This window comes from Podarcis muralis, chromosome 7, assembly GCF_964188315.1.
Source record: "Podarcis muralis chromosome 7, rPodMur119.hap1.1, whole genome shotgun sequence".
NCBI lineage: Eukaryota > Metazoa > Chordata > Lepidosauria > Squamata > Lacertidae > Podarcis > Podarcis muralis.
Genome location: NC_135661.1, coordinates 2686756 through 2708164, shown reverse-complemented (window position 1 = coordinate 2708164; position 21409 = coordinate 2686756). Strand labels below are relative to the sequence as shown.

The 21409-nt window shown below is 48.1% G+C and overlaps 1 protein-coding gene and 1 long non-coding RNA gene across 2 annotated transcripts in view; one reads left to right on the top strand and one right to left on the bottom strand.

The window, feature by feature from the left end:
- Positions 1-21409, bottom strand: part of LOC114590435 (methylenetetrahydrofolate reductase (NADPH)-like) — a 139745-nt gene that overhangs the window by 86725 nt on the left and 31611 nt on the right. The window lies entirely within an intron of this gene.
- Positions 18629-21342, top strand: LOC144328330 (uncharacterized). The gene is made up of 4 exons (XR_013393507.1): positions 18629-19018; positions 19559-19626; positions 19772-19940; positions 21012-21342. It is a non-coding gene; the product is annotated as an uncharacterized LOC144328330 (long non-coding RNA).

The following is a 21409-nucleotide window of genomic DNA, read 5'->3' as shown; positions in this document are numbered from 1 at the left end:
AGTAACGAAACCCACTCTTACAGCTGTGAAACATAGCAGGCTCTGCTGAGTTGTGTTAATCAAGCTGTGTCAGCAATTGGGTATAGTACCGTATTTTTTGCTCCATTGGACGCACTTTTTTCCCCTTAAAAAGTAAGGGGAAATGTCTGTGCGTCGTATGGAGCGAAGCCAGCAAGAGCCGCTGCTGCCGACAAGCTCTGCGCAGCTCTCCCTTTAAAGCAAGAGCTGTGTAGAGTGTGCCTGCGGCTCTGGCTGGCTTTACAGGGAGGCGGGTCTGTCCCTCCTTCCGGCTCATTGTAAAGCCAGCAAGAGCCGCGGCTGCTGAGCTGAGCCGGGGAGGAGGGAGGGAAGGGGATTCCGTGGGTCCCTCCCTCCTCCGTGGCTCCCTTTGAAGCAGCAAAGTGGGAGGGAAGCCGCTTACACCCGTGTAAGCAGCTCCTCTCCCACTTTCCTGCTTCAAAGCAGCCACGGAGGAGGGAAGGAGGGGACCCATGGATCCTCTTCGCTAGCAGCAAAGTGGGAGGGACCCATGGATCCTCTTCGCTGCTCGAGGCTGCAGCGGATTCCCTCCTCCCGGGCTTAATAATGTATATATGTCAAGGGCTTTGAGATGCATATAAAATCAGGCTCAGCATTATTAACTGGACTTAGATAAGCCATGGTTCCCCTTCCTTCCCTCCTCTGAGGCTCGCTTTAAAGCAGCAAAGTGGACAGGAGCCACCCGCTTTGCTGCTTTAAATAGTTGAGTCCAACATTTGATTCAGAATATTTTTTTTCATGTTTTCCTCCTCTAAAAACTCTCTGTCTTCTGTCTCCTCTGCCCAGGAGGACTCTCCTGTGTGAGTGTCTGGGGGCCCTGCTCCTTCCTGCCACTTACCACCTGGCCCAGGGCAGGGCCTGACGGGCCTCACTAGGACAGTTGCTGTTACTGCTGGAGGGGTGCAGAGTGCTTTTAAAATGTCTTGAAAATTTTCTTTTGAATTTTTTGTAGGTGGGGTGGGGTGGGATGGATGCTTATTGGTCCAACGCCTGACTACTTGGTTACGCTATACCTGATGAATTTCTGCCTGCAAGTCTGTGGAAGCAGCTTGCAGAGTGGGGCACAAAGGAGCATAGTCTTCTCCCTTGGACTGTGCCTCCGGGTGCCCTGAGACGGAGTGGTGGCAGCATTACCATTTCTGTGGCGTTTTGTTTTGTCAAAAAGTAAATGGCTGCTGGCCTCCGTTCCAGAAACCTGACCCACATGGAGGGTAAGGGCAGGTGAGGGAGGGGAGAGTGGCCGGAGCCCCTTTACTACAACATTGTTTCTAAATTTATTGTTTTGCATTGTTTTAATTGTCTGTTTTAACCATATTTGCACAGCAGTTTATAATAATAATAATAATAATGATAATAATATATAATAATAATAATTTATACCCCGCCCATCTGGCTGGGCTTCCCTAGCCACTCTGGGCGGCTTCCAAAAGAATATTAAAATACTGGATTGTTTCAAGAAGTGGCAGAGAGATATTTCTAGATTTGTCTGGTGTCAGCGTGCTTGTGTTGTTCACTTGTGTTCCTTTGGTGGTGAGAGAGGTTGAGGTTGGCCTAGGTTGTGATTGTTTGTTTGTGATTGGCTGTGGTGATCTTTGTTTTCGTGTGTGAGTGAGGTGGGTGGGTGTTTTGGATCAGGTTAGCCATATTGATTTGTATGCTGTTGGTGGATTATTGTCATTGTCCTGTTGGGCTGTGTATGTGATAAAGGGGAGCCATACCGGGGTGAAGGTGGCTTCTTCTGTTTGTTCCCGTGTCAGTTTCAGTTTATTAGTTAATTTTTCTAGTAGGGCTGTTTCCCATACTATTTGGTACCATTGGTCCATGCTTACTCCTGACAGGTCTCTCCAGTGTCTGGTTATGGTGTTTCTGGCTGCTGAGAGCAGGTGGGTTATGAGTTCTTTGTGGTGTAAATGGGCATTGTTGTCTTGGAAGATGTTTAGTAGGGCCAATTCTGGGGTCATGTCTTTGCTCAGGTGCACCACAGGTTGCCAACTTCTCTCATTGTCCCATTGGAACAAAGCTTCTCCTAATCCTATTTGACTGGCATTGGTTTGCATTTCAAAAGGAGGTTGCTGGTCAGGGGCTAGAATCACCCACAAACTTACAAGGGCTTGTGTTAACAACTCAGCGGCTTGCTTGAATTGGTGTAAGAGCCATTCCAGTACACACTGGATTTCTGCTCCCAAGCCCAATCCAAATCCGAAATCACTCACTTCTCCTTGAGCAAACGGACATTTATACATTCTAACGGTCAGGTTTGCATCTTGCAATTGGGCCAAAGCTCTCTGCACATGCTTAAGGTGTTCTGGCCATGACTTAGAAAAAATTAACTCAACTTCTTCCAATCCCTCCCATCTCCCTCTGAGCATGGACAAAGGATTTTCTAGGAGCTTGCCAAAAGCTGGCGGGTCTGACACAAACTCTGGGCTCCTTGAGTAAATCTCAACCAAAATTCCTAACAGATTTCGAACACAGAGGTGGGGTAGGATGGAATCCCAATCAAACCTAAAAACACTTTTACTCATAAAATAACCACACTGTTTCCTAGGACTAAAGTTCTGTAAAAGACCCACCAAATCCCATTTCTTCTCCACACAAACATTTGCATTACAAAACCTTTTTTGAAAAATAATAAACATATCGACTGGGTCTTTAAAGTCCTTGAGCTGTGGATAGAAAAACTCTTTTTCAGGCACAAAAGGGGTAAACTCTATTGTGCAAAGAGACTTTTCCGCAGTTTCTAAATGACCTAGGAGAGAGTGACCAAATCTCTGCTTTACTTCAAACGCGGCCAAATCTCCCACCATGGCAGAGGACTCTAAACTCTCCACAGCGGCTTGGCTGGGCTGAGCTGGCTCCCTTTTCTCTTCTTGCCTCTCAGCTTTTGGCTGACAGGACACGCTTGCATCTTTCACAGTCTGCGTCGCTAGGGGGGTCGCTGCAAGCTGCTGGAAAGGAACTGTAGATTTCAAAACCCCTTCCCCCAAAGTCAGGTTTGCACAAACTTGGGGTTCAGGGACTGGAACAGATTGGGGAATTAAATTTCCACCACTAGGATTACTCTTCCGAAAATCGGACTGGTTCAGCTGGGACAAAACTAAGTCTTTTGGCAGTCACAATATCAGAGTCTATGCTTTGAAAGGAAGGCACAACAATTCGATGAAGGTGAACACTGGGAGGTGTGCTAGACACTGAGGTGGGCCAGTTAACACCAGGGGTGGGAGTGCGTATTAAGCCATCCTCTTCCCAACCGATTTCTCAGGAACAGCAGTTCCAGTGGTTTTGGGAGTTATAGCATCAGGTGCCCAACATTCCCTCAGCCCTCAAACCTTGAGGTGTTGTTCCCCAGTTTCCCATCCCCTGTACCTGGGTGGGTAAGACCTTGATGGAAAAAGAGTTCACCGCAAGTTGTTGTTGGTAAACCTTAAATCCCCAATCGTTCCCCACCAGGACAGGACTTTTGCACACTTCAGGATCATGTACTATAGTTAGGTGGTTTCCATAGTACCCCTTATACGATACTGGAACAATGGCAGTAGGTTGAAAAATCTCATTCACACCATAGGGGCTAATCTTTAAGGGGTTAGCCTGCATCTGTATGGGCAAAACCAAATCTCTGGGCACACTGGTAATGTCAGACCCAGTGTCTCGGAAAGAGTTCACAGCAATTCCGTTGATCTCAATGGGGGCTGTAAACTTTGAATTAGCCCACTTCACATCAGGCACACTTGGAGCAGCACCAGGACTCACAGGTCCCACAATAACTGCACTTGAAGTGGCTACAGCTGGTTTGGAAGCTATAGCGTCAGGAGCTGCCCCACCCTTCCCCTCCGGGACCGGGCTTTCCCTAGTTCCTGATTTTTGCTGTTCCGCTTCCCAATCTTCCTCCGGTTGCTAGATCATGCGCACCGCAGGAATCGAAGTCAAAACTGGAGGCTTCTTTTCACTCAATTGGGGGCAAACTGCTTTTATATGCCCCGGTTTCTGTGGCACCCTTTGGTGCCTTGAATGATGGTCAAGGGTGCCGTGAGTAACACTGGCCTCTGTCCCTCTTTCTCCCCCCCCCCCATCCCTTCTGACATCTCTGCCTCCCAAAGGCTTGTGCAGCTGTTTGTTGCAGCACCCCTGGCTACAAGCTCCCCAGGCGAACGGTGCCTCTGGAGCTGGCCAGGGGGTGCTTCCCAGGCCCCTGTGGGGCAGCGTGAGGAGGCAGCTCTCTTTAGGGAAGGGGCGACACCTGCGGCTGTCCAGAGGACTCCGAAGGAGAGGGGAGAGGAGAAGAGGGAACACTCCACAAGGAAAGGAGTCAGAAAAAGGACGAGAGACTGCCAGCTCTGCTGGCAAGGGGTGACGTAGCTGGGCTCCTGAGCCTCACAGAAAGAATGTAGTTGGTCAAGGGAGCCGTGGACTCAAGAAAGTCCAAAACCTCTGGGCTAAGGGAAACCCAGCCAGATGGGGGGGGTATAAAAAGTAAGTTATTATTATAATTATTGGCATTTTCTCAAGTCTTTAAAAGTTGTTACACACACTTGTCTTGGCTCCTCACCTCCATGCAACACGTAAGGTGAGAAACTCTGTTGCAACAGTAAAATTAAGATCTGCCTTGCTTTGACTGGTTCCTGCCGCCGCTCATTTTTCTCTGACCGATCATGGATTTAGCCCCAAGCCCAAGAAACCAGTAACTGAAAGGAGGTGGTTCATGGGAATTGAAGAGTATGCTTTCTGCATACGACACACCCACTGCCAAGCACCTCCATCTCACCTGCCCCCAACCCCATACCACCCTCTCTCGTAAAACCCCAGTCTGTCACTGAGTCCTTCCCAGCAATAGAATTAGCTGTTCTGGAAGATTCCTAAAATGTTATTAATCCAGAGTTCAGAGTTCAGAATTCAAAGGTCCCAAATATAAAATAAACGTTCATAAATGTACACGGCAAACACATAAGTAAGTACAGGGGTTCAATCCTGTCAGCTTCTTTAGGAGACAACAAGAGTCTGCAAAGCAGGATACAAATAATAGAAAAAGTATTAAACTGTACATTTCAAAGAATATATATATCTATCACCCTAGTGTTGCATGGCATTCACATTTTCTAACCACTAGGCCACATGGACTCTCCTAGAACCTTGGCCCTGAGGCCGGGAATTCCATGTTCCCAACTGCCGTTGCCTAGCAACGGAGCTTGGGACCGTTTGAGGTTCCTCAGTTCCTCAGCATCCTGAGGTGGGCAGAGGTGTGCCAACCTGTTGCGACAGAGTTTCTCACGTTGCACGGAGGTGAGGAGCCAGGACAAGTTTAAAGACTTGAGTATAGCGTCACGAAGAGTCGGACAACAACAACAACAAATGGCGTACCAAAGACTCCTGGAGGTAAGTCTAGGTTGCCATGGCCAGGGGACCTAACCCTGGAACCTACTTGTATGAACTTTATTATGGTCACAGACCAGGATAAAAAAAAAAGAAAGAGCATATAAATAAAGTAGCAGTTAGGATTTATTTATTTTTAACCGATAACTGTTAGAGCAAATGAGGACAAAGAAACAGGCATAGGATAAAACTGTTTAATGGTCACTTTAAAATGTGAAGGTTCATTGTTGCTTCACAAGTTGTGTATGTCTTTAAGGGCCAGGGCAAGTAACGAAACCCACTCTTACAGCTGTGAAACAGAGCAGGCTCTGCTGAGTTGTGTTAATCAAGCTGTGTCAGCAATTGGGTATAGTACCGTATTTTTCGCTCCATTGGACGCACTTTCCCCCCCTTAAAAAGTAAGGGGAAATGTCTGTGCGTCGTATGGAGCGAAGCCAGCAAGAGCCGCTGCTGCCGACAAGCTCTGCGCAGCTCTCCCTTTAAAGCAAGAGCTGTGTAGAGTGTGTCTGCGGCTCTGGCTGGCTTTACAGGGAGGCGGGTCTGTCCCTCCTTCCGGCTCATTGTAAAGCCAGCAAGAGCCGCGGCTGCTGAGCTGAGGCGGGGAGGAGGGAGGGAAGGGGATTCCGTGGGTCCCTCCCTCCTCCGTGGCTCCCTTTGAAGCAGCAAAGTGGGAGGGAAGCCGCTTACACCCGTGTAAGCAGCTCCTCTCCCACTTTCCTGCTTCAAAGCAGCCACGGAGGAGGGAAGGAGGGGACCCATGGATCCTCTTCGCTAGCAGCAAAGTGGGAGCGAAGCCGCTTACACCCGTGTAAGCAGCTCCTCTCCCACTTTCCTGCTTCAAAGCAGCCACGGACGAGGGAAGGAGGGGACCCATGGATCCTCTTCGCTGCTCGAGGCTCCAGCGGATTCCCTCCTCCCGGGCTTAATAATGTATATATGTCAAGGGCTTTGAGATGCATATAAAATCAGGCTCAGCATTATTAAGTGGACTTAGATAAGCCATGGTTCCCCTTCCTTCCCTCCTCTGAGGCTCGCTTTAAAGCAGCAAAGTGGACAGGAGCCACCCGCTTTGCTGCTTTAAATAGTTGAGTCCAACATTTGATTCAGAATATTTTTTTTCATGTTTTCCTCCTCTAAAAACTCTCTGTCTTCTGTCTCCTCTGCCCAGGAGGACTCTCCCGTGTGAGGGTCTGGGGGCCCTGCTCCTTCCTGCCACTTACCACCTGGCCCAGGGCAGGGCCTGACGGGCCTCACTAGGACAGTTGCTGTTACTGCTGGAGGGGTGCAGAGTGCTTTTAAAATGTCTTGAAAATTTTCTTTTGAATTTTTTGTAGGTGGGGTGGGGTGGGATGGATGCTTATTGGTCCAACGCCTGACTACTTGGTTACGCTATACCTGATGAATTTCTGCCTGCAAGTCTGTGGAAGCAGCTTGCAGAGTGGGGCACAAAGGAGCATAGTCTTCTCCCTTGGACTGTGCCTCCAGGTGCCCTGAGACGGAGTGGTGGCAGCATTACCATTTCTGTGGCGTTTTGTTTTGTCAAAAAGTAAATGGCTGCTGGCCTCCGTTCCAGAAACCTGACCCACATGGAGGGTAAGGGCAGGTGAGGGAGGGGAGAGTGGCCGGAGCCCCTTTACTACAACCTTGTTTCTAAATTTATTGTTTTGCATTGTTTTAATTGTCTGTTTTAACCATATTTGCACAGCAGTTTATAATAATAATAATAATAATGATAATAATAAATAATAATAATAATTTATACCCCGCCCATCTGGCTGGGCTTCCCTAGCCACTCTGGGCGGCTTCCAAAAGAATATTAAAATACTGGATTGTTTCAAGAAGTGGCAGAGAGATATTTCTAGATTTGTCTGGTGTCAGCGTGCTTGTGTTGTTCACTTGTGTTCCTTTGGTGGTGAGAGAGGTTGGGGTTGGCCTAGGGTGTGATTGTTTGTTTGTGAATGGCTGTGGTGATCTTTGTTTTCGTGTGTGAGTGAGGTGGGTGGGTGTTTTGGATCAGGTTAGCCATATTGATTTGTATGCTGTTGGTGGATTATTGTCATTGTCCTGTTGGGCTGTGTATGTGATAAAGGGGAGCCATACCGGGGTGAAGGTGGCTTCTTCTGTTTGTTCCCGTGTCAGTTTCAGTTTATTAGTTAATTTTTCTAGTAGGGCTGTTTCCCATACTATTTGGTACCATTGGTCCATGCTTACTCCTGACAGGTCTCTCCAGTGTCTGGTTATGGTGTTTCTGGCTGCTGAAAGTAGGTGGGTTATGAGTTCTTTGTGGTGTAAATGGGCATTGTTGTCTTGGAAGATGTTTAGTAGGGCCAATTCTGGGGTCATGTCTTTGCTCAGGTGCACCACAGGTTGCCAACTTCTCTCATTGTCCCGTTGGAACAAAGCTTCTCCTAATCCTATTTGACTGGCATTGGTTTGCATTTCAAAAGGAGGTTGCTGGTCAGGGGCTAGAATCACCCACAAACTTACAAGGGCTTGTGTTAACAACTCAGCGGCTTGCTTGAATTGGTGTAAGAGCCATTCCAGTACACACTGGATTTCTGCTCCCAGGGATTTGATGTTTCCCAAGCCCAATCTAAATCCGAAATCACTCACTTCTCCTTGAGCAAACCGACATTTATACATTTTAACGGTCAGGTTTGCATCTTGCAATTGGGCCAAAGCTCTCTGCACATGCTTAAGGTGTTCTGGCCATGACTTAGAAAAAATTAACTCAACTTCTTCCAATCCCTCCCATCTCCCTCTGAGCATGGACAAAGGATTTTCTAGGAGCTTGCCAAAAGCTGGCTGGTCTGACACAAACTCTGGGCTCCTTGAGTAAATCTCAACCAAAATTCCTAACAGATTTCGAACACAGAGGTGGGGTAGGGGAAAGTAAGGGGAAATGTCTGTGCGTCTTATGGAGCGAAGCCAGCAAGAGCCGCTGCTGCCGACAAGCTCTGCGCAGCTCTCCCTTTAAAGCAAGAGCTGTGTAGAGTGTGCCTGCGGCTCTGGCTGGCTTTACAGGGACTGCCATCTGTCCCTCCTTCCGGCTCATTGTAAAGCCAGCAAGAGCCGCGGCTGCTGAGCTGAGGCGGGGAGGAGGGAGGGAAGGGGATTCCGTGGGTCCCTCCCTCCTCCGTGGCTCGCTTTGAAGCAGCAAAGTGGGAGGGAAGCCGCTTACACCCGTGTAAGCAGCTCCTCTCCCACTTTCCTGCTTCAAAGCAACCACGGAGGAGGGAAGAAGGGGACCCATGGATCCTCTTCGCTGCTCGAAGGACGAGAGGCTGCCAGCTCTGCTGGCAAGGGGTGACGTAGCTGGGCTCCTGAGCCTCACAGAAAGAATGTAGTTGGTCAAGGGAGCCGTGGACTCAAGAAAGTCCAAAACCTCTGGGCTAAGGGAAACCCAGCCAGATTGGGGGGGGGGGGTATAAAAAGTAAGTTATTATTATAATTATTGGCATTTTCTCAAGTCTTTAAAAGTTGTTACACACACTTGTCTTGGCTCCTCACCTCCATGCAACATGTAAGGTGAGAAACTCTGTCGCAACAGTAAAATTAAGATCTGCCTTGCTTTGACTGGTTCCTGCCGCCGCTCATTTTTCTCTGACCGATCATGGATTTAGCCCCAAGCCCAAGAAACCAGTAACTGAAAGGAGGTGGTTCATGGGAATTGAAGAGTATGCTTTCTGCATACGACACACCCACTGCCAAGCACCTCCATCTCACCTGCCCCCAACCCCATACCACCCTCTCTCGTAAAACCCCAGTCTGTCACTGAGTCCTTCCCAGCAATAGAATTAGCTGTTCTGGAAGATTCCTAAAATGTTATTAATCCAGAGTTCAGAGTTCAGAATTCAAAGGTCCCAAATATAAAATAAACGTTCATAAATGTACACGGCAAACACATAAGTAAGTACAGGGGTTCAATCCTGTCAGCTTCTTTAGGAGACAACAAGAGTCTGCAAAGCAGGATACAAATAATAGAAAAAGTATTAAACTGTACATTTCAAAGAATATATATATATATCACCCTAGTGTTGCATGGCATTAACATTTTCTAACCACTAGGCCACACGGACTCTCCTAGAACCTTGGCCCTGAGGCCGGGAATTCCAGGTTCCCAACTGCCGTTGCCTAGCAACGGAGCTTGGGACCGTTTGAGGTTCCTCAGTTCCTCAGCATCCTGAGGTGGGCAGAGGTGTGCCAACCTGTTGCGACAGAGTTTCTCACGTTGCACGGAGGTGAGGAGCCAGGACAAGTTTAAAGACTTGAGTATAGCGTCACGAAGAGTCGGACAACAACAACAACAAATGGCGTACCAAAGACTCCTGGAGGTAAGTCTAGGTTGCCATGGCCAGGGGACCTAACCCTGGAACCTACTTGTATGAACTTTATTATGGTCACAGACCAGGATAAAAAGAAAGAAAGAGCATATAAATAAAGTAGCAGTTAGGATTTATTTATTTTTACTGTTAGAGCAAATGAGGACAAAGAAACAGGCATAGGATAAAACTGTTTAATGGTCACTTTAAAATGTGAAGGTTCATTGTTGCTTCACAAGTTGTGTATGTCTTTAAGGGCCAGGGCAAGTAACGAAACCCACTCTTACAGCTGTGAAACATAGCAGGCTCTGCTGAGTTGTGTTAATCAAGCTGTTAATCAAGCTGTGTCAGCAATTGGGTATAGTACCGTATTTTTTGCTCCATTGGACGCACTTTTTTCCCCTTAAAAAGTAAGGGGAAATGTCTGTGCGTCGTATGGAGCGAAGCCAGCAAGAGCCGCTGCTGCCGACAAGCTCTGCGCAGCTCTCCCTTTAAAGCAAGAGCTGTGTAGAGTGTGCCTGCGGCTCTGGCTGGCTTTACAGGGAGGCGGGTCTGTCCCTCCTTCCGGCTCATTGTAAAGCCAGCAAGAGCCGCGGCTGCTGAGCTGAGGCGGGGAGGAGGGAGGGAAGGGGATTCCGTGGGTCCCTCCCTCCTCCGTGGCTCCCTTTGAAGCAGCAAAGTGGGAGGGAAGCCGCTTACACCCGTGTAAGCAGCTCCTCTCCCACTTTCCTGCTTCAAAGCAGCCACGGAGGAGGGAAGGAGGGGACCCATGGATCCTCTTCGCTAGCAGCAAAGTGGGAGGGAAGCCGCTTACACCCGTGTAAGCAGCTCCTCTCCCACTTTCCTGCTTCAAAGCAGCCACGGAGGAGGGAAGGAGGGGACCCATGGATCCTCTTCGCTGCTCGAGGCTCCAGCGGATTCCCTCCTCCCGGGCTTAATAATGTATATATGTCAAGGGCTTTGAGATGCATATAAAATCAGGCTCAGCATTATTAACTGGACTTAGATAAGCCATGGTTCCCCTTCCTTCCCTCCTCTGAGGCTCGCTTTAAAGCAGCAAAGTGGACAGGAGCCACCCGCTTTGCTGCTTTAAATAGTTGAGTCCAACATTTGATTCAGAATATTTTTTTTCATGTTTTCCTCCTCTAAAAACTCTCTGTCTTCTGTCTCCTCTGCCCAGGAGGACTCTCCCGTGTGAGGGTCTGGGGGCCCTGCTCCTTCCTGCCACTTACCACCTGGCCCAGGGCAGGGCCTGACGGGCCTCACTAGGACAGTTGCTGTTACTGCTGGAGGGGTGCAGAGTGCTTTTAAAATGTCTTGAAAATTTTCTTTTGAATTTTTTGTAGGTGGGGTGGGGTGGGATGGATGCTTATTGGTCCAACGCCTGACTACTTGGTTACGCTATACCTGATGAATTTCTGCCTGCAAGTCTGTGGAAGCAGCTTGCAGAGTGGGGCACAAAGGAGCATAGTCTTCTCCCTTGGACTGTGCCTCCGGGTGCCCTGAGACGGAGTGGTGGCAGCATTACCATTTCTGTGGCGTTTTGTTTTGTCAAAAAGTAAATGGCTGCTGGCCTCCGTTCCAGAAACCTGACCCACATGGAGGGTAAGGGCAGGTGAGGGAGGGGAGAGTGGCCGGAGCCCCTTTACTACAATCGTGGCCCAAAAACGTGGTTTCGAAGCACGGATCCTCATGGATCCTCACGCTTTTTGCATTAGGCCACACCTAAATCACTGTCAAATCACACATCATGGCAAGGGGCACAGCATCCACCACAAAAAACTAAGATCTACGGCTTCCTGGCCACTCCATGGCCCAAAAACGTGGTTTTGAATCACAGATCCTCATGGATCCTCACTCTTTTTGCATTGGGCCAACCAAAACTCACTGTCAAATCACATATCATAGCCAGGTTCACAGCCTGCACCACAAAAAATTCGGATCCACACCTGCCTGGCCATACTGTGGCCCAAAAACGTGGTACCGAAGCATGGATCCTCATGGATCCTCATGATTTTTGCACTGGATCAGCCCAAAGTCACCATCAGATCAAACATCTTGGGCATGGGCACAGCATCCACCACAAAAATTACGGATCCATGGCTTCCTGGCCACTCCATGGCCCAAAAACGTGGTTCTGAACCACGGATCCTCATGGATCTTCACGCTTTTTACATTGGGCCACCCCAAACTCACTGTCAAATCACACATCATGGCCAGGGGCACAGCCTGCAACACAAAAAATTGAGATCCACGGCTTCCTGGCCATACCGTGGCCCAAAAACGTGGTTTCGAAGCACGGATCCTCATGGATCCTCACACTTTTTGCACTAGATCAGCCCAAATTCACCGTCATATCACACATCATGGCGAGGGGCACAGCCTGCACCACAAAAAACTGAGATCCACGGTTTCCTGGCTACACCATGGCCCAAAAACGTGGTTTCGAAGCACGGATCCTCATGGATCATCACGCTTTTTGCATTGGGCCAACACAAACTCACCATCAAATCACACATCAATGTCCAGGAGCACAGCCTGCACAACAAAAATCACGGATCAATGGCTTCCTGGCGACACCGTAGCCCAAAAACGTGGTTTTGAAGCACGGATCCTCATGGATCCTCACACTTTTTGCACTAGATCAGCCCAAATTCACCGTCATATCACACATCATGGCGAGGGGCACAGCCTGCACCACAAAAAACTGAGATCCACGGTTTCCTGGCTACACCATGGCCCCAAAACGTGGTTTCGAAGCACGGATCCTCATGGATCCTCACGCTTTTTGCATTGGGCCAAACCAAACTCACTGTCAAATCACATATCATGTCCAGGGGCACAGCCTGCACCACAAAAAACTAGTATCCACGGCTTCCTAGTCATACCACAGCTCAAAAATGTGGTTTTGAAGCATGGATCCTCATGGATCCCAACACCTTTCGCCTTGGGCCAGCCTAAACTCACCATCAAATCACACATCGTAGCCAGGGGCACAGCCTGCACCACAAAAAACTCGGATCCACGGCCTCCTGGCAACTCCATAGCCCAAAAACGTGGTTTTGAAGCACGGATCCTCATGGATCCTCACGCTTTTTGCATTGGGCCAACCCAAAGTCACTGTCAAATCACACATCAATGTCCAGGGGCACAGCCTGCACCACAAAAATCACGGATCCATGGCTTCCTGGCGACATCGTAGCCCAAAAACGTGGTTTTGAAGCACAGATCCTCATGGATCCTCACACTTTTTGCACTGGGCCACCCCTAAATCACTGTCAAATCACACTTCATGCCATGGGGCACAGCTTGCATCGCAAAAAATTCGGATCCACGAGTTCCTGGCCATACCGTGGCCCAAAAACGTGGTTTCAAAGCATGGATCCTCATGGATCCTCACACATTTTCCAGTGGGCCAACCCAAACTCACCATCAAATCACACATCAATGTCCAGGGGCACAGCCTGCACCACAAAAATCACGGATCCATGGCTTCCTGGCGACACCGTAGCCCAAAAACGTGGTTTTGAAGCATGGATCCTCATGGATCCTCACACTTTTTGCACTAGATCAGCCCAAACTCACCGTCAAATCACACATCATGCCCAGGGGCATAGCTTGCACCGCAAAAAACTCGGATCCATGGGTTCCTGGTCATACCATGGCCCAAAAACGTGCTTTTGAAGCACGGATCCTCATGGATCATCACGCTTTTTGCATTGGGCCAATCCAAACTCACCGTCAAATCACACATCATGGCCATGGGCACAGCCTGCACCACAAAAAAACTCGGATCCACGGCTTCCTGGCCACTCCATGGCCCCAAAACATGGTTTTGAAGCACGGGTCCTCATGGATCATCACACTTTTTGCATTGGGGAACCCCAAATTCGCCCTTTGTTCAAGTATCTTTTTTCAAAAATAACCACAGATCTGACCACAAACATCATGGATCTACTGCTTCATGGCCCTGGCCAGATGCTACCCTGGATATATTGGCCAATTTTATGGTGGGTGTGCTGTGATGGAGGAAACGGAGTCGGCTGAATCTCTATCCATTAAAGATGGGCGCCCAATGGCTGGGCCAGAATGATTTCAGTTCCGTTTCCCAGCTCCCAGCTCTTCACCTGTAGCTGCCATCAGGAGTCCCTTTGTGATCCTGGATGCTTCTGTCTCTATGGAGGCATTGGTCACAAATGTAGCCAAACTGGAATTTTTGAATCTATGTCAGGTTAGGCAATCGGTACCAAAGTTGGAAACAGAACTGTTAGATCCCAAAACTAAGATACTTTCAAGAATGTATAACTTGCTGTTAAAATGGAATACTCAGGATGAAACGGTTAAATCTGCTATGATTAAATGGGCACAAGATGTTGGACATAACATTATGTTTGCTGACTGGGAACAGTTGTGGACCACAGGTATGAAATTTACGGCATGTAATGCCTTAAGAGAGAATATTAGGAAAATGATATACAGGTGGTACATGACACCAGTCAAGCTTGCAAAAATCTATCATTTGCCCGATAACAAATGTTGGAAATGTAAAGAAACTGAAGGTACATTCTTTCACCTTTGGTGGACGTGCCCAAAGATTAAGGCTTTCTGGGAGATGATATATAATGAAATGAAAAAGGTATTTAAATATACCTTCCTGAAGAAACCAGAGGCCTTTCTCCTGGGCATGGTCGACCAATGGGTGCCAAAGAAGGATAGAACTTTCTTTATGTATGCCACGACAGCAGCAAGAATACTTATCACAAAGTATTGGAAGACACAAGATCTACCCACCCTGGAAGAATGGCAGATGAAGGTGATGGACTATATGGAACTGGCGGAAATGACCGGCAGAATCCGAGACCAGGGAGAAGAGTCGGTGGAAGAAGACTGGAAGAAATTTAAAGACTATTTGCAGAAATACTGTAAAATAAATGAATGTTAAGATGATGTTGGATTGAAAATACGCGGTATTGGTAAAAAGATTAATAAGAATATGTAAATACGGATTGATAATGTTGGAAATACATAATTATAATAGGTTAAGATATTGAGTAAAGATAAATGATAGAGGGTAAGGATTTGCTGAAATGATTTTTAAACGGGAATACAAAAAGGGGAGGTGTGAGGAGGTCAAGGAAATAAGGAAATGAGCTGAAAGATATTGAAAAATGGATTTATTTTTTAATCTTCCTTTTCTTCTTTCTTTCTAGTTATTAGTTTTTTTCTTTTATATTCCCTTTTTCTATGTGTGTTTTTTGAGTTAATTTTTGTTTTAAAATTTATTTATTCTGTAAACTTATGATTTCTGTAAATTTTATTTTGTAAACTTATGTTTTGTGTAAAACCTCAATAAATATTTCTTTAAAAAAAATAATAGCATCAGGGCACAGTCCTTCAATGGCTGCGCTCGTTTCTCTCTGGTCGGGGACAGAGGGTGGCGCTTGGGGGGGAATTGTCATCGTGCCACTCCTTGGTGTGTGGAGTGCCACAGGGTGCGATTCTCTCCCCGATGCTTTTTAACATCTTTATGCGCCCCCTCGCCCAGCTGGTCCGGAGTTTTGGGCTGGGTTGCCATCAGTATGCCGATGACACCCAACTCTATCTGTTGATGGATGGCCATCCTGACTCGGCCCCAGACACACTGACCAGATGTCTGGAAGCTGTGGCTGGATAGTTACATGGGAGCCGGTTGAAGTTAAATCCTTCGAAGACAGAGGTCCTCTGGCTGGGACGGGGCGATATGGGATTGAGGGGGCAACTCCCATCTCTTGCGGGGGTGCAATTAGTGCCAGCATCGTCCGTTAAGAGTTTGGGTATAATCTTTGATACCTCCTTCTCTATGGAGGCACAGATTACAGCTATAACAAAGGCGGCATTTTTTCTTCTCCGCCAAGCTAAGCAGTTGGCTCCTTATCTCTCTCACCCTGACCTAGCCACTGTGATCCACGCGACGGTCGCCTCCAGACTGGATTATTGTAACTCGCTCTACGTGGGGCTGCCCTTGAGACTGACCCAGAAACTCCAGCGGGTGCAGAATGTCGCGGCGAGACTCCTTATGGGGTCTTCGCTGCGAGATCATATTCATCCGGTACTATACCAGCTGCACTGGCTCCCGGTGGAGTACAGGATCAGGTTTAAGGTGCTGATTTTAACCTTTAAAGCCCTATACGGCCTAGGACCCTCGTGCCTACGGGACCGCCTCTCCTGGTATGTCCCACAGAGAAATTTACGGTCTGCAAATAAAAACATCCTGAAGATCCCAGGCCACAGAGAGGTTAGGCTGGCCTCAACTAGAGCCAGGGCTTTCTCGGCTGTGGCCCCGATCTGGTGGAACGCTCTGTCACAAGAGACTAGGGCCCTGCAGGACCTGACATCTTTCCGCAGGGCCTGCAAGACAGAGCTGTTCCACCAGGCCTTTGGTCAGGGCGCAGCCTGACCCCCTCCTCTGGCAATCTGCACAGAATTTTGCTTAATGGTTGCCATCAATTTGATTTTAATTAATTTTATAATGAATGTTTTTAGAATGTTGGATTATTCTGTTTGTTGTTAGCCGCCCTGAGCCCAGCTTTGGCTGGGGAGGGCAGGATATAAATAAAAATTTATTATTATTATTATTATTGAGTTCTTCAAAGCCACACACACCTTCAGCTGAAAGCCAAAGTTCAAAGTTCTGGGCCATTTTCGCAGAATACACAGCAATGCTGTCTGAGGGACCAGACTTATCCCCCTTTCAGAAAGCCCTCCGATAGTTCTCAGGATGAAGTCCATGCCTTTGCATAACTAATTTTTTATTTTTATTTTTTTATAATTTTTTTATTAAAGTTTTGAAATTTTTATAACAACAAAACAAAACAATACAGTAATACAAAAAAAAAACAAGTATAATTTCAACCCTTATTTTCTTATAACTTACTTCCCCGACTTCCTCATACCTCCCCTTTCTGTATTCCAATTTCTAATTTATTATTCAGCAAATCCTTTCCCTTGTTTTTCATTTAATTTTTAACCTTTCTTTTCTTTTTTACTTATCCATTACAGCTGGAAACCACATATTTTCTAAACCAACGTCATTCTTACATTCATTAATTTTACAATATTTCTTAAGATAGTCCTTGAATTTCTTCCAATCTTCTTCCGCTGTCTCTCTTCCCTGGTCTTGGATTCTGCCAGTCATCTCTGCCAGTCCCATATAGTCTATCACCTTCATCTGCCATTCTTCCAAGGTGGGTAGGTCTTGTGTCTTCCAATACTTTGTGATGAGTATTCTTGCTGCTGTTGTGGCATACATAAAGAAAGTTCTATCCTTCTTTGGCACCAATTGGCCGACAATACCCAAGAGAAAGGCCTCTGGTTTCTTCAGAAAGGTATATTTAAATACCTTTTTCAATTCATTATATATCATTTCCCAGAACGCCTTAATCTTTGGGCACATCCACCAAAGGTGAAAGAATGTACCTTCAGTTTCTTTACATTTCCAACATTTGTTATCAGGCAAGTGATAGATTTTTGCAAGCTTGACTGGTGTCATGTACCACCTGTATATCATTTTCATAATATTCTCTCTTAAGGAATTACATGCCGTAAATTTCATACCTGTGGTCCACAACTGTTCCCAGTCAGCAAACATAATGTTATGACCAATATCCTGTGCCCACTTAATCACTGCTGATTTAACCGTTTCATCTTGTGTATTCCATTTCAACAGCAAGTTATACATTTTTGACAAGTGCATGACTAATTTTTTAAAGCGCTCATAGTCATGGATTTGGGATGAGGGGAGATGGCCCATCAATTCGGCTAGGTCTCCACAAATTAGGGAGCGCAAAATTGGCATGTACATTTTCAGGGACACCCCCATATCTCGGCAGGTTACTTCAAAAAGAGTCAGATAACTCAGAACATCAGTGGGGGGCTGATATTTCGGAAATGCCCCCCAGTTAAGGTTGCTCAAAGTTAGCCCCGGAGGAGACTGCCTGCCATTTTCTCCTCGTGGCTCCTCGTGACTGTAGTCATACCTTGGAACAGGATGTCGAGACGCTCATCCCTCCGGACGCAGGTGGTCCACCGCCGCGTATACACGCGAGGGTCTAGGGAGAAATTCCTCCTTCTTCTCCGCCGCGTACCATCGCACCGCTCCACCAGTTTCCCAAGCTCTTACTGGCGAGTAGACCCGTCCTGGGGTGGGGGAACGCCGTCTCACCGTTCTGCGAATGTCGCACGATGGACACTCTCGACGGTAGTCTCCCACAGACACTTCTTGCAGCTGCTGCGGCAGATCTTGATACTCATAAGCCATCCGGCTGACTCTCTGCCCCATAAGAATGGTTTTGCACCCACTCAACCGCATCGCCCTCTGAAAACTCCATCTCAAGTTTAGGCTCTGCATAAACAAGATAGTTCCCTCTAGGACGTGTGGAGGCCATCCCAGCTTCCACTTCCTCACAAGGTGACAAGGGGTGGTTAACTGGCGCGCCCCTCTCTCTCTCCAAGTTGCAGGACTCTTGCCCACCCTTCCAAACAGTTCTTAATTCGCTGGCATCCACCAGCTCTCTCTCCGACTCGGGATCTCCCGAAAACCAGGAGGCGGATTCCACTCTGGGACTTGGAGGTTGGGGGGGGGTTGTCTCCGAAGGAAGGGAACTGCCTTCTCCACCCGGACCCCATTCGTCCACAGTTCGCAAAGTGTATTCCTGGGGAGCCCCGGCTTCCATAATTCCTGACTATCTCTATCTCCCCCAAAAATAAAACGCCTTAGTACACAAAAGATTCGTGCCAATTTAAAATCAAAGTGCCTTTCTGCAGGGAAGTTCCATCCCACCGCTGCCACCATGTAGTAAAGGGGCTCCTTTACTAATAATAAGAATAATAAAATTTATTTATACCCCGCCCTCCCCAGCCAAGACTGGGCTCAGGGTGGCTAACAACCAATAATAAAAAAACGTTGATTAAAATACAATTTAAAAGATTAAGATACAACATTAAAACATTAGGATGCAGCCTCTTCACGGGAGGGAAAAGGAAATAGAAAGAGGGGGAGGGAATCAAACTGATTCTAAGCCAAAGGTCAGGTGGAACAACTCTGTCTTACAGACCCTGCGGAAAGAAATCAGATCCTGCAGGGCCCTGGTCTCATGAGACAGAGCGTTCCACCAGGCCGGAGCCAGTGTTGAGAAGGCCCTGGCTCTGGTTGAGGCTAATCTAACTTCCTTAGGGCCCGGGACCTCTAGGGTGTTGCTATATATGGACCTTGAGGCTCTCCGTGGGGCATACCAGGAGAGGCGGTCCCATAGGTACGAGGGTCCTAGGCTGTGAAGGGCTTTAAAGGTCAAAACCAGCACCTTAAATCTGACCCTGTACTCCACCGGGAGCCAGTGCAGCTGGAAAAGCACTGGGTGAATATGCTCCCATGGCAGAGACCCCGTGAGGAGCCTCGCTGCAGCATTCTGCACCCGCTGGAGTTTCTGGGACAGCTTCAAGGGCAGCCCCGCGTAGAGCGAATTACAGTAGTCAAGCCTGGAGGTGACTATCGCATGGATCACTGTGGCCAGGTTGGGGCGGGTAAGGTAAGCGAAGGTGGAAAAATGTCACTTTGGCTGTTGTAACCTGCGTCTCCATGGAAAGGGAGGTGTCATGGATTACACCCAAACTCTTAACCGAAGGCTTCAATGAATAGAAGGATGAATAAGGTCTCTAAGGAAATGGAGGCCAGAGATTTTCAGTTTGTTTCCCAACCTACCTCGTCTGTGCTTTCCTGATGAACACAAAAACATGAATGGGTCTGATCCATTCTTCACATTCTGATGTTCCTGTTTCTCTTTTCTCATGGACAGGGAATTGATTTTGATGAAGATCAAATATCGGAAATCGGCCTGGAAGATGGGGAGGATCTTCCTCCAAGGTAATCCTGTGCTAATCCCCTCCCCCATAATCAATTGCTTTAAAAAAACCCCCGATCCATTTCTATGGTGGTGGTGCTTGGGGTCTTTGAAGGATGGGGGGCAATAAACCCTTTTGACAAAAGTGCTACTCCTGTCTCCCCTCAGCATCCCAACCACAGCTTCTCTGGATGCGGCTGATCTTCCTCCTGAAAGCGGCAGCAGGGACCAGCTGAACAACAGACTTATGGATTTCGTCGCAAGAATAAAGAGTGGGATGATCCGAAGGAAGGCGCTCCGAGATCTTTGCGCCTTCCTGCAGAAGATCCAGGAACATGTGAGTTGCGTGGCGAGTTCCCGCCTCCCCCACGGAAATAAAGACACAGGACACCAGTATTTTAGGTTAATGGGCAAAATTAGGCCACAACTTTATTGATTACAGGAATTGAGTGGTATTGGCTTAGGCATTGGTCCTATCGACTAACCGGCTTCAGCCTGATTGCTAGAAGACCGGCAAGGGTTAACCACCAGTAGGGGGAGTCCTGCTGATGTACATCAACTAGGAGCTCCCCCAGGGTCACCGCTCGGGGGCATGCCTTAGGCCCACACCTCCATAGGCTTCGGACAGGGCAACGCCCCACGGAATCCTTTACCGGACTACCCTTCGATATGGGGGAAGGTGATGGCGCTTCCTCCACCCCCCCCACTCATCTGCATAACAATACCCTTACCAATGCCTAACCGCCAATGCCGAGGAAGTTGTGACGATTTGCTACGAGGTAGGCAAAAAGCCAAAAGGCTGGTGCCAATTTGCCAAGTGGAAAAAATTCCTACCAGGCCCTTTGACGGCGACCAACCGAAGTCCATAGCAATGTCAAAGAGCCAAACCTAAAGGGTGGGGAAACCGGAGCAGCTGGGGCGCTGGGAGAAAGAGGGAAATCCTCAGCCGCGCCGGCCCTAAATAGCGCTGGCCACGCCTCCCGGGCCAGCCGATTGGCTGGCAAGGGAGATGACGCGCCCGAGGATTCCCTGCTCTCGCGGGGGCTGCAAGCCAGCCCCCGAGTACGTGGGGGGAGGGCATGAAGCCCACAACCCCACCTCCTCTCCAGCTCAGAAGTGGCTTTACTGAAGGGAAGCATTGCAACCATGCAGGGCTGTCAAGGCCTTCCGGCTGCTGCTTCTAGGCCCATCCTGCAAGGTGCCCAAGGGACGACCAGGCATCCCAGCACATACTCAATTTGGAGAACAGAGCTGGGCCATAGTGAGTAAAATGGCTGAGAAAAGAAGAAAAAAGCAAAGATTAGGAAAAGAGGGTTTAGGTTTAGGATGCTAAATGTTTTGGAATGTTTGGAATAAAAATGTTATAGGGAAAAATGGTGATCAGTCCCTTCTCTGGGTTTCTTCTCAGCCATCGGCAGTGATTCATGCATGCTCCTATGGCCAACTGGTGGCGATTTCCTGCCTTTGTGCATTGGATCCGGACCCGGAGAGCAGGCAGCGGGCAGCAGAGGCCCTCTGCCATCTTCTGCCCATCCTGCGGTGCAACAAAGGTAAGACTGGAAGAATGCATCCCAGCATGGGGTGGGGTGAGCAAGACCCAAACTAACCCTTTGGCTTTCCTTTGCAGAGACACTGGCAGGAACGTTAAGGAACCAAATGCTCATCATCGGAGCTGAGGAGGTCCTCGAATCCACCGGAGGACCGGTTCCTGAGCTGTTCGTGAATAATAGTTACTCTCTTGTCAGGGTAAGTCGCTGTCTCTCAAGCCACATGTTCTGGGTTCTGCAGAGGCAGCACCTGGGCTTT